This window comes from Panthera leo, chromosome C2, assembly GCF_018350215.1.
Source record: "Panthera leo isolate Ple1 chromosome C2, P.leo_Ple1_pat1.1, whole genome shotgun sequence".
NCBI lineage: Eukaryota > Metazoa > Chordata > Mammalia > Carnivora > Felidae > Panthera > Panthera leo.
The window spans coordinates 19,399,585-19,413,394 of NC_056687.1; positions in this window are offsets into that span (position 1 = coordinate 19,399,585).

The following is a 13,810-nucleotide window of genomic DNA, read 5'->3' on the forward strand; positions in this document are numbered from 1 at the left end:
ATTTAATTTGACAGTTCCCCACCTCAAAGTGTGTATTTATTTTTGTGATTGTTTTTTTATTCCCTAGATATGAGAAGCAAGAGACAGGGTACAGAGATGAGAGTGTTACCAATGAGGCAAGCCAACAAGATCAGACAAAAGTGTGTACAAAGTGCTGAGCACAAGTCTATAAGAAATGTAAAAAAGACACAGCAATACTGAGTATATTCAAATGGCCATACTGAGTATATTCATTTTCTTTCTGTCTCTTAGACTTGTCCATCTCACTCTCATGATGTGTAAGTTTTTACTCATATTACATTCTTTCTCTCCCTCCCTTACTCCTGTGATTTGACTTGCCTTTAATTTGTTTCTTTCTTGCTTTCCTGAATTAAAAGCCTCTTCATCTGCTTGGCCATCTCAGCCAGAAAGTTCAATGTTGTCCCGAATACTTCGTTGGCCCACATCTTGGAGTCTCATTCATAACCATGACGCTACTCTACTGGATCAAGTATATCCTTCTCTTCCACTCCATTGGCTGTGCCCGATTTTCTATTTATTTATTTAATTTAAATTTCTATTTCTATTAAACTCTTCACTGTGCTGTAACATACTTTCTAGCTGTCGGCATCTCTTATATCTGCTACTGCCATGGGGGTTACATTCTAAGACTGTAACTATATCCAATCAAGCCCTGAGTTAATAAACAGTTCCTTGGATTCTATAGAATAAAGCTTTTAATACACTGTCTTATAGTCATAAAAGACTATCCAAATCTCTGTGAATATGACAATTTTTAGCTCTTGTTTTTATGATTCACACTCCTTTGAATCTTGCAATGTGGTGTCTGTCTTTATGTGTCATTATTTGTGAATTTATCTTACCATTCAAATTGTTCTTTGCTTATATCGGATGCAGTCTTGTCTTCCAAATGTGATTTGTCCCATTTAAAATCATAAAAAATATATATATGTGTGATTTCCTTTCTCAGTTACTGGGAAAAAGCTCATCTATATTTGCCACATTTTCCCGTGAAATTTTTTTTTAAAAAGCACCAAATATGAAGTATATCCCACATTAATTCTTTCCCCCAAATAGAAAAATATCTTCTCTGTCCATAATATATCTGCACCATGACACTTGTTTTTTTTTTTTTTCTAGCAACTTCTTTATAGGTAAACTATCAGAATTTTAAAGATCCACATTGTTTTTAAAAAATTTTAAATGTTTATTTATTTTTTACAGAGAGAGAGAGAGAGAGAGAGAGAGAGAGAGAGAGAAGAGTGTGAGTCTGGGATAGTCAGAGAGAGAGGGAGGCACAGAATCCGAAGCACGCTCCAGGCTCTGAGCTGTCAGCACAGAGCCTGATGCGGGGCTCGAACTCACAAACCAGAAGAATATGACCTGAGCTGAAGTCAGATGCTTGACCGACTGAGCCACCCAGGTGCTCCGATCCACACGATTTTTTAATCTCAAAATTTTAAGCCAAATCTCCCTAAAATAGTTTCCTCTTTAAATAATTCTTAACAATGTTCCAAATACAATACCAGTTCTCACTTGTAGTCTACTTAAATTGTATGCAGACATTTAAATCTAACACTGTCAAAAAAGTGTCATGTTCTTTCTATACTTGTGAACCTTTCATGAATTTTTGAAAATTTTATTTAAAGGAACATCATAGCCACCAATGGGCCACGACTCTGCTTTTAAACATCAATTTTTTAAAAAAAATATCGAAATAAATAGTTAATTCTACAAATGATGCTTGGTCTGAAAATAGATTTGAAGGAGTTCTCATGTAATTTGAGGTTCTCCCCATGTCTGCTTCCAAGTGTCTAAGTTCCACTGCCTGGAAATCTCTAAATTAGAACCATTAAATCTGAGAAATACTCCAAATGAATGGTATTCCTTTTTCTAAATGGAGAAATCAGCTCAGAGGAAAAGAGACCACAGAGTCGGAGAGAAACGCCAGGGGTAGGGGAGTGGAGGGTCAGTGGTTTACTTCTGGACAAGGGATGTGCTTTTAGTCTCTGCCCACATCCACCTTCAAACATCTGCAACTCTACTGGAAGACTTTCTCCACATCCCTTTCCTACTCCTTGTCAAACATCAAATTCTTTTTTTTTTTTTTTAAGTTTACTTATTTATTTTGAGAGAGAGAGAGAACACAAGCAGGGGAAGAACAGAAAAAGGGAAAGAGAGATTAAATCCCAAGCAGGCTCTGCACCATCAGCACAGAGCGTGATGTGGGGCTCGAACTCACGAACTGTGAGATCATGACCTGAGCCGAAATTGAGTTGGAGGCTCAACTGACTGAGCCTCCCCGGCTCCCCTCGAACATCAAATTTTAGATATTCTAAGGTGCTTATGGTGAGGTCTTGTAAATAGGTTTTGTTGCTGCTGCTACTGTTATTGAACTTCCTCTACTTGTTTTCAACCTATTTTCTTTTGAAGTGATTATTCTTGGTTCTTACAAGTAGTGTCTTTATCATTGGGGTTATATCTTTAATTTATCAAATTTCCATGACATGTTTTACTAAATCCAGTGGTCATTTCTCCTTGACTAAAACTCTGCGGTATCAAGTTTATCGTTTGATCTACACAGATTTGTTTTTTTTTTTTTAATGTTTGTTTATTTTTGAGACAGAGAAAGAGCATGAACGGGGGAGGGTCAGAGAGAGGGAGACACAGAATCGGAAGCAGGTTCCAGCCTCCGAGCTGTCAGCACAGAGCCTGACGCGGGGTTTGAACTTACGGAGTGTGACATCATGACCTGGGCCGAAGTCAGATGCTTACCCGACTGAGCCACCCAGGCGCCCCTGATCTACACAGATTTGTAAATGCTCATTTCCTACCATCCCTCATTCTCGACTTCTGGGTTTCAGCACAGCTTTATTCATTGCTGTAGTAACAGTGTTTCTCATATTCCATCCATGTTATTCATGTATTAGAAATACAGGAAGGATAAATTGGATATAAACAGAGGGTAAACAGAGGGTACACAGAGGATGCTATCACAGAGGATGCCACAAGTGGTCTAATGAGCTGCCCTTTGGAGAAAGCACTGCAGAGTGGCTGGGGTGGGCCAGGGCCATGAACAACGGTGAGTTCTCGAGAGAGAAAACTTGACTCATGTATGGAAAGGTTGTCATATGTTTGAGAGAGCTTCTGGTTCAAGCTGAAGCCTAATATTTCTCTCAGTGACTTACACTGCGGTGTAACTACTCAGTCGTGTTATTGCATGTACCCTGGGTTTTTGCCTCTCAAGGCATCACAGCCGGGGAGTCATGTTCTAATACAAAATGGCAGAACCTCATTCCCCTGGGGATCTATGTAAGGAGATTTGGAGCTTCCTAGCATGTGCAGCCAGCCTTCCATGGCTTACCATGATCCCTTTGCCTTTATTTCTGCTCACCTACAGCCAGAGAGAGACAACAGAACATTAAGATTTTCATAATGCTTTACATTATGTATGCTTAGAAAATGACCTTGTTTAAAAGAAAAATAATTGTAGGGGAACTCGGGTAGCTCAGTTGGTTAATTGTCCAACTTCGGCTCAGGTCATGATCTCATGGTTCACCATTTTGAGCCCTTGGGGTCTGTGCTGACAGCTCAGAGCCTGGAGCCTGCTTCCGATTCTGTGTCTCCCTCTCTCTCTGCCCCTTCCCTGCTCACACTTCTGTCTCTCTCTGTGTTTAAAAAGTGAGTAAACATTAAAAAATTTTAAAAAAAGGAAAATAATTGTAGAGAGTACTATAGTTTTACAAAATGGGAAATGAATATGTATATGCATTTTTTGTATCGGTGTAATCACTTCAAATGTCAACATGTCATGCTCTTGGCATGACATAATGGCTGTCCTGCCAACAGAAACAATGAAATGTTGACATTAATGAACCTGTAGAAATAGATATGCCAATGTAGGAAACTAAGTTTCTTGTGTTGACTTACAAATTAATAGGAAATTCTGGGTTTTCTAAAGTGTCTTTAATATTATAAAATCAAAGTATGAAACCTCTGGCTAATGTGGAATAAAATGGGGTTTAGGGAGCACGAGGAGGGGGGGGGACCCTCGCATGGAGTACCCCGGCACTGGATGAAAGATTCTCTTCAGATTGGATGACCTTTCAGACCTTAGAGACCCAGCCTTCTTGCAGACACCTTACTAAGTTGTCTGGTAATTTCGGTAAATACCTCAAGTCTAAGCATCTTTGTCTAGCACTGATCACTCCACAGCATCACATAAAATCCAAATTAAAATGAACTGAAATGTGGGGATTTGGAGAACCTTTGGAGTAACTCTTGACAATGAAAAGTAGCCTGATATACACTAAGAAAACTCACTTGACATCATTTTAGTAAAAGGCTGGGAAAAGCAGAAGAGCATAAATAGGTAGATTATAATTATTTGCCTCAAATCAAGCAACCACTTTCCCTTGGGGCAACGTGTGAACATTTCCAATTATACATCTATTTTACCCACAATGCATGGTCAGTGTCTCTGCTTTGCCTCTGAAAATGCAAAATGATATAGAAAGTGGCATCCTCACAAAAGCCGTACTTTTCGGACATGGACTCAAGCTGCTTCTCATTCACGACGCTCGTGACTTGCTACCGTCTGGAGCTCCCAGACCAAGACAGTGTCAGCAATGTTAGTTACTTCCCTTGGGGATTCCCATCATCTCTTCAAATTCCTTAGAAAAACAGTTATGTTGGGGCAGATTAATATGATTAGTATGCTAAACATTTCTGAAAGTGGCTATGACTCATAAGGCTTAAAAACCAGCCTAGATTCGTGAAAGATAAGCATTGTGAGATAGAGATATTTAAATTTTTTTTTTAACATTTATTTATTTTTGGGAGAAAGAGAGAGAGCATGAGCAGAGGGGTAGAAAGAGAGGGAGACAAAGAATCCAAAGCAGGCTCCAGGCTCTGCACTGTCAGCACAGAGCTTGATGTGGGGCTCAAATTCACAAACCCCGAGATCATGACCTGAGCCGAAGTCAGACGTGTAACTCTGAGCCACCTGGCAGAGATTTGCAAACAAACAAAACAAAACAAAAACAAACAAACAAATCCACCAGAAACAAATATTTTCTTGGCTGAATGTCCAACCCACTACGATTTCCACATTAATGTAAGTTGTCACATATGCTTCAGTTTTGACAATCATGCTTCCTATGCAGAGAGAAAAAAATTTTTTTTCTGGTATTGAATCTTAAGGGCTTAATACACTATTTCATTCCTCTTTTCCTTTTTTCCTTTTTGACAAACATCAAACTTTTCTCTTTAAAGATGGATATTGAGGGGAATGAATGGACTGATGATAGAACAAATAGGAGAATTGCTTATTTTATTCCTCCAACTATGTTAACCCTGTGTGATAATTAATCACACAGAACTATTTTTTTAAAAATGAATCTGTCCCGAGAGGCCTTTCAGACAATTAGCTTCTTTGCAAGTGTTCAAAGATATGGTACACATTGCCAAGATTATAAACTCTCCAGATTCCTTGCTTCCTGACACGGATCTCTATTAGCCTAGTCTTTCAAGACTTTATTTCCTACTGCTTATGAGAATATAGACAGAAGATGGCACTGTTTACTCATTAGTAATAGGTCAGCAAACCCTCTACTTTAAAGAAAAAGAAACAACGCTTTCCCTGCTAGGAAAATGCATAATACTATTAGAAATTGGAAGTGAGACTATACATACATACATATATATATACATACACACACACACACACACACACACACATATATATATATATATATATATATATATATATATATATGTATGTATATATATATGGTGATCACGATTTTTTAAATATGACCATAGACAATATAAATTTGAAATTAGACAAGGGAAACAAAAGAGTAGAAAACAGTCTTACTGACCACACTGAATTTTTGGGAACAGCCCATTTCAAATAGAACGCAGCTGTAGTCACATGGAGGACTGAACCAGAGGAATGAACCAGAGACCTGGGTTTGGGTTCCAACTCAACTGCAAGACCTTGAGACAAGTTGCTTAAGTTCTCTCTGAGTCTAAATATTTTTACTGTAATAATAATACTGGACCATAAGTTTTTGGTTATCTTCTTTTATTTTAAAAAAAATTTTTAGAGAGAGTATGCAAGAGAGGGGGAGAGGAGCAGAAGGGGGGGAGAGAGAGAGAGAGAGGGAGGGAGGGAGGCAGAGAGAGAGAGAGAGAGAGAGAGAGAGAGAGAGAGAGAGAGAGAGAGGGAGAGAGGGAGAGAGACAGGGAGAGAGAGAGAGAATCCCAAGCAGGCCATATGCTCAGCAGAGCCAGATTTTGGTCAACCAACTGAACCACCCAGACACCCCATTGGTAATCTTCTTAATAAGACATCTATGATCACTGAATAGCACAATGCCTACCTACCCTAGAAAAGCAAAGTAGAATCTGATTACATTTCTATAAACCAACGAAACAAACAAAACTTAATTGAATTTTGTGTTGGCTTAAAGATGATTCTTACTAAAACAAGAAGCAGGGCAAGTGTAAAAAAGAATTAGTTACTAATCTTGTACTTTAGAGTGCTTGGCTATTTCAATCTTCTCTTTCCTTAGAAAAGAAATTTGATTATTCCCAGTTAAATCATAGAAAGTGTTTCATTATTCATAAGAGAAATTTTATTCCAGTTTTCAGGAGCTCTAAGAGAATAAACTATTTTATCTAGATAGATAGAAATAAAAGTATGTTTTTTGATGTTTTATTCTGTTATTGTAATTGTCAATATTGTTTCATAGCCCATCTTTCCTTGGATGAACCCAAATGAGAAAATAGAATGTGGTAGAACATTTTGCCCCAGTTGTTTCCCTAAAGTTTAAAGATACATTATCTGTGTTCAGTCTCTACCAATTAAACATTAACGGTTTACATTAGCATACATACCTAAAGACTTACTTTATCTTGTAAGTAATATTTAACTTTGCAGCAATATTACCTTTAAATATCAAAAGTGTAAATGGTTGTTTAGACATTGTTAAATGTTTAAGTATCCATTCTCATGACTCATGTTGTAGCGCTATTCACCCCAAATCAATTTCCACTTCTTGGGCACCGAACCAGCCTACATTTCCTGGTCTCTAAAGTTAGATGTGGCCTTAAACCTGAGTTATGGCCAATGGAATGGGCATCGAACAACGTATGCCATTTGTGTGCCAATGCTTCTTGGAACGACATATGGTTCCAACAGCAAGAGATCTATTTTTTCCTCTGTTGCCCAGATGCAGATGGCAGGAAGACCCTAAGGGATAGCAGAGCCACAAAATGGAAAGAACTGGGTCTCTGTGTCTCCATGTAAAGGTATGCATCCAGGGTCCAATAGCTGTTAGGTAACTGGGAAATAAACTCTTCATTTCAACAGTTAACATTGCCCAAACTAATAATCTCATTAAAAAAAAAAAAAAAAGGTAAGGGGCTAGGAATCACATGGTAGCACATTATTTACTATGATCCTTTAGAAACTTCTCAGTGGAAATAGGGACACCAAGTAGTAAGTTCCTTTTGTGATCATAGTATCTCCCCTGCCAGGTAAGTATTAGTAAGTTCCTTTTGATGAGAGATCCAGGTTGCTTTGCTCATTCAACTCATCAGCAATTTTCTATCAAAAGTGGATGTTCAGGGGCGTCTGGGTGGCTCAGTCGGTTAAGCGTCTGACTTTGGCTCAGATCATGATCTCGCAGTTTGTGAGTTTGAGCCCCACGACGGGCTCTGTGCTGACAGCTCAGAGCCTGGAGCCTGCTTCTGATTCTGTGTCTCCTCCTCTCTCTGCCTCTCCCCTGCTCAGGCTCTGTCTCTCTCTGTCTCTCAATAATAAAGAAACTTAAAAAAAGAAAAGTGGATGTTCATTTTTCATTCATCTATTTTTCTTTAATTTAAAAATACCAATTTATCATCAATTGTTAACTTTAGAGTACATTTGCACAGGTATCTGCCTCCTCATGCTTTTGCTCAATTTTCTCCATTAGACAATATAATGGAGAAAAATATTTACAATTAAAATTGATAGCAGTCATTTATGTGTTCCAATGGATAGGGAGTGAGTTTTCTGTTTTCTCTTTTCTTTTTTCTTTTCTTTTTTCTTTTTTCTTACTCTTTCCTTCCTTTCTCAGAGTTTAGATTGCAACAAGAAAGTTGGAAATTCCAATGTTACAGTTATGAAGAGGACCTGAAGAGACGACCTACACAGTAGAACCATCAATGATTAGTCTTTGGTGGTGCAGAAGGCAGTGGAAGCCTAGAAGCAAGCAGAGAGTGGAAAGCTAATTTTTTTTTTCCAAATAATGATGTAAGAGGGAACCAGTTGGATGAATAGGGAGGTATGACATACAGTCTTAGGAAGAAGAGTAATTTTTAATAAAGCCTGATGTAACCCAATGCTTTTGGTATTTACGGTAAGGCCATGTGCTGCTTCTTTTCCATCCTCTGCTCCTCTATTCTTGTTCTGTGCCATAGAAGAATGGTTCATGTAGAGTCTATTTTTCTACGTTTCCAGTTGGTCTTGGTCAGGGGAAAGCACTTGCAGGAAAGGGGGTGCTAGAAGGAGAGAGAGAGACAGCAGCGTCCTTCCCTTCCCCCTTCCCTCTTCTGCCCAGGATTCTGGTAAGCCCTGATATCACTGAAAGCATTTGGATCTGATAGCACTGCTTCCTTCCTTTGCCCCTTCAGGCTTAGGGTGGCAATGGCTTCCCTGTTTTGCTGACCTCTGACTCTTGCTGTCTCCATTTTTGGTTCTCAAACCTCTAACTTGTCTCTTTATTAAAGTCTTTTCAGGTAAACACTGCTGGGAAGACCCACCTCCCACCAGGACCCCAATTAATAGGAAGTGATTGTTGTTGGTAGTGGTGATGGGGTGTTACAGAAAAGCAACTGCACTCATATTTGGTCTGGTCTCCATGTTATAGTGATTTACTGACATGAAACTTCATGACCTTCTATATCCAGAGAGCAAGAAGAGACCATTTGTGTACTTTCATTGTTGCTTACATGTACTATGTCAACATTGTGAATTTAATGCCATACGCTTTTTACTTCAGGGGTTCCTCTATTGAAACAATTAAGACAAATAAAAAAAAATCTCTATTTATCCAAACTGTACCTACCAGCAGCTGCTGAGCTTTTGGGTGGGAGGTGGGGAAGTATGTGACAGGGTGTAAGTCTATGACTTTTGGGTTTTAATGGTATTTGTGAAGGAGGAGATATGTGAATTCTTCAGCAGAAAGGAGAGAAGAAATTAGTCACAGGTGATAAGCCAAAACAAGACCAATAATTCATCAGAAGAGGTTTTTATAACTAGAAATGACTGGATGTACTTAAGCTGCCTGGAAATGTTGAGAAATCTTGGGAGAATGCTAGATTTCTCACAAAAAGTGGGTTTGGTTAATGGAGATGATTTTAAAGATGAATTTCAAGTAGCAGCAACCCCAGTTAATATCTGATTAATCCAAGTCTAGGTTAAAGCTACACATAAATTTATGGGTTTGAGTTTTTCTTATAGGATACATGTCTTCCTTTGCTTTATGGTTTTAAGCTTTTTTTTTTTTTTAATTTTAGACTGGTTTTAGATTTACAGAAAAGGTTTGAAGATGGTACATAGTTCCCATATACCCTATGCCTAGTTTTCATGATTGTTAACGTCTTACCTTACCCACGGAACATTTGCTATAACTAAAGAACTGACACCGACATATTATTATTAACCAAAGTCCATGTCTTATTCAGATTACCTTAGTTTTTACTTAGTATACTTTTCCTCTTCCAGGGTTCTGCAAGGACATCTCATCATATTTAATTGTCAGTTCTCTTCAGCTTCCTCTTGGCTGTGACAATTGCTCAGACTTTCCTTGTTTCTGACCTTGGCAGTTTTGAGAAGGGTTCATCAGTTATTTTGTAGAATGACCCTCAGTTGGAATTTGTCTAATGTTTTTAAACCAAGGGTATGGATTTTGGGGAAGCAAAACACAAGGGTGAGCTGTTTTTCTCATCGCATTATATTAAGGGCCTATGTTAACAAGTATGACTTGTTACTAATGATGTCAATGCCTTATTTTTTGATGTACATATCCTGGGTTCACCACTAGATTGCAAACCCTCTGAAGATGGAGACTGTGTTTTTCTTTACGAGGTGCAAACTACTTGCTATCACTGCTAGAAATGATAGCTTTTTAATGAATTTGTGAATTTCCCAACATTTTAGTATATGATATGTAGAGACCATACAGAACCAGGCAGTCTACTTCTGTCTTTACAGTCTTGACAAAGTTATAAAAAGCCGACCAAAAAGCAGAAATTTTTATATCATAACAAAAGTGAATGCGTGCTACATGAAACTGGAAAAGCCAATTTTTCAGTGATGTCAAATGCCTTTTCACCTTAGTGATGTTGTGGCTCTATTGTTCTTTGCACTTTACTGTTTAAATTCCTTTCAAAAAATGTCAGAAAAACATGTGACCTTAGATGTCTGACAACCCAGTTCCTTAGCCCACTTAATACACAGAACCAGAATCTGTTTTCATTGATTCCTTTGGGGAAAGTTTACACTAACCTTCACAAATTTGGGGATGGGGATAAGCACTTGTCTTCAGATTGCCCAGAAGTTCATCAGTGAAGAAGAATGATTTGTCTTTTGAGTGTCCTTTGCTGATGGATGTGGGATATGTCCCAGTCAGTACCTTCCAATGTTCAGAAACTTGTCATAGGAACCCTTGGAAACCGTGGTACAAACCTTCTTTCTTGCAGGAACAGATACTTTTTCTTTCTTTCTTTCTTTTTTTTTTCTTTCTTTCTTTCTTTCTTTCTTTCTTTTTCTTTCTTTCTTTCTTTCTCTTTCTTTCTTTTCTTTCTTTCTTTCTTTCTTTCTTTCTTTCTTTCTTTCTTTCTTTCTTCCTTTTTTCCCTTTCTTTTTTTCTTTCTTTCTTTCTTTCTTTCTTCCCTTTCTTTCTTTTCTTTCTTTCTTCCTTTTTTCTTTCTTTCTTTCTTTCTTTCTTTCTTTCTTTCTTTCTTTCTTTCTCAATGGTTTATTTATTTTACAGAGAGAGAGTATGAGCAGGGGAGGGGCAGAGAGGGGGACAGAGGATCCCAAGTGGGCTCTGGGCTGATAGCAGCAAGCCCAATGCAGGGCTGACCTCAAGAAAGGTCATGACCTGAACCAAAGTCTGATGCTCAACCAGCTGAGCCCTGGTACCCTGGAACAGTTAAATTTCTTGTACCTAGACTACTTTCATCTGTCTTAGCTTCTTTTGCTTTTCCTGAAGCCTGGTTTGCACATGCAGAATATTCCTAGAGTCTGCATAAAGAGGAAAGGAGACAGTAATGGTGTAAAAAAAGAGATGCTTAGGTTCTTTTCTTGATATCATTTTTTCCTTTTCACTTTGGTTCAGATAGTTTCACCCAGTTCATAACTAGGTGGTAAGCAGATTCTCATTTTTGACTTTCTTTGATGATTCTATGCCCAATTAATTTTCAAAAGTATCTCCTTGCTGCATCGTTTTCCAGATTTTACCAAAATCTTCTAAGCTATATGAATGGATAAGATTCCAGCTTACAAAATAATGTCAATGTACTTATTACATTTGCCTTTTCTAAAATACCAATAGCATGGGCCTTCATTCAGCAAATGCTCACTAAAAATTATTAAACAAGACATTTGTACTTGTTTTTCAATTGTTTCAACAATATCTTTTTATTTATAGAAATTTTCATATTTCAAGTCTAAAAGATATAATTTTGCCTTGTTTGCATTTGTTATATGTACATCTATTAACATTGTTCACTAAAAACTCAGACTCTGTAGTCTATTGTTTTCTCCTTGAAAAGAGCATCCATTTCAGAAGCCTGCGATTATGTATCTGAATTCTATTTGATCAAATGAAATGATTTTAAATAGTATCTATTACAGGTGACAGTGAATTTTAATTATTTTTAAAAAATATTTTTTAAATGTTATTCATTTTTGAGAGACATGAGTCTCTCATGTCATGTCTCTCAGTGTGTTCATGTCATGAGTGGGGGGAAGGGCAGAGAGAGAGAGAGAGAGAGAGAGAGAGAGAGAGATTGAGAATCCAGAGCAGGCCCCAGGCTCTGAACTGTCAGCACAGAGCCTGTTGTGGGGTTCAAACCCACAAGCTGAGAGATCATGACCTGAGCCAAAGTCAGTCACTTAACCGACTGAGCCACCCAGGCTTCCTATTTGCCATTTCTGTATTTTTTTTTTAGGGAAATCTATTGAAATGATTTGCCCATTTTTATCTGGGTTGTTTACCGTTTAGTTGTAAGTGTTTTTTATATATTTCTTTTTTGAGTTATTTTCCTAGTGTTTGCGCTGGCGAGTCAAGTTAACAGCTTAATTTTTAACAATCTAGTTAGGTTTAATACTAACTTAATTTCAATTATACACAAAAATTTTACTCTTATATAACTCATTTTCCTCTCCTATCCTTTGTACTGCTGTTGTCATATAAATCACCACGTGCCCACCAACACAGATTTATACTCATTTCTTTATGTACCTTAAGTGAGATAGAAAAGATTTACAATTCAAAAACAAATGCACTGGGGCAAAAACTTTTCATGCAGGGAGCTCAGAGTCAGGTTAGTTAAAGATAGCCTTGCAAAGGGGTTCTTCTAGGGAATGACTGGACAGGTTAAATAATCATTCTTGGGAAATGAGATATTGAAGGAGCTCCAATCCCATTCCCATCCAATCTCCAGTGGCTAATGAGGCTGTAGATTTTGATCATGTTTCTGTGCTTTGATTTTCAACCCTATCTCAGAACTGGAGACCTAGGGACTCAACTAGGGCAAATTAAATTACTATAATGCTTGCCGTTCTAAGATTCAGTTACTTTTCTTGAATAAACACTCACACGTATCTTGGATTACTACAAGTATCTTCTTAATTTCCAGAGTTTTGAAAAAGTAAATTCTGAAAATCTTTGTGAGTTTTGTCATTTCTTTTATAGATGAGAAATAATTTTGGAAGTCTTTACTCAACCATTTTTACTGACTACCTTATTATATATTTGTGTTCAAAGTAGCAAGACAGGGTAAAAGAAGCCTTGAGATTTGGGAATTGACGGGGGGGGGGGGGGGGAGTTCCATATGAGGCTGAAGAGTTTGTCAGTGGCCAAATTATTCAGTTTTGAAGATCATACTTAAGAGTTTAGTTTAGGCTTTATTACTTAGTTTAGTCTTTTTGTGTGTGTGAAGAAAATATTTATTTTAAGAAAAAAAATTAATTAAAAAATTTAACAAGTTTCACTTAGCAAAATACACCCAAAAGGAAATCAAACTACAAAAAAAGTTTTAAGTCAAGGCCTCACTAAGTCCTACAGTATTAGCAATGTGTCTCCATTTTCAAAATTAACCTATTCTTGGGGGCACCTGGGTGGCTCAGTCGGTTAGGCTTCCAACTTTGGCTCAGGTCATGATTTCATGTTTCATGGGTTTGGGTCCCACATCGGGCTCTGCACTGTCAGATTCTCTCTCCCTCCCTCTCTCTGCCTCTCTCTCTCTCTCAAAATAAATAAATAATTTAAAAAAACACTAACTTATTTTAAAAAACTGAAATTTAAACTGAAAAGATTTTAAATAAAAATGAACTATAATGAACAAACATGAAAAAAAACTCCTCTTTAAATTAGGGATCTGGCACCTTGAGTTTTCCAGAAAAGTATTCCTCTCAGTGTGTTCATGTCATGTGATATAAAAGATCCATGTAATGTACTTAAAACTACTTTAACTTAGATAACATCACTCTGAAGTGCACTACGAAAATGTTAATTGAGAAAAGCTGAAA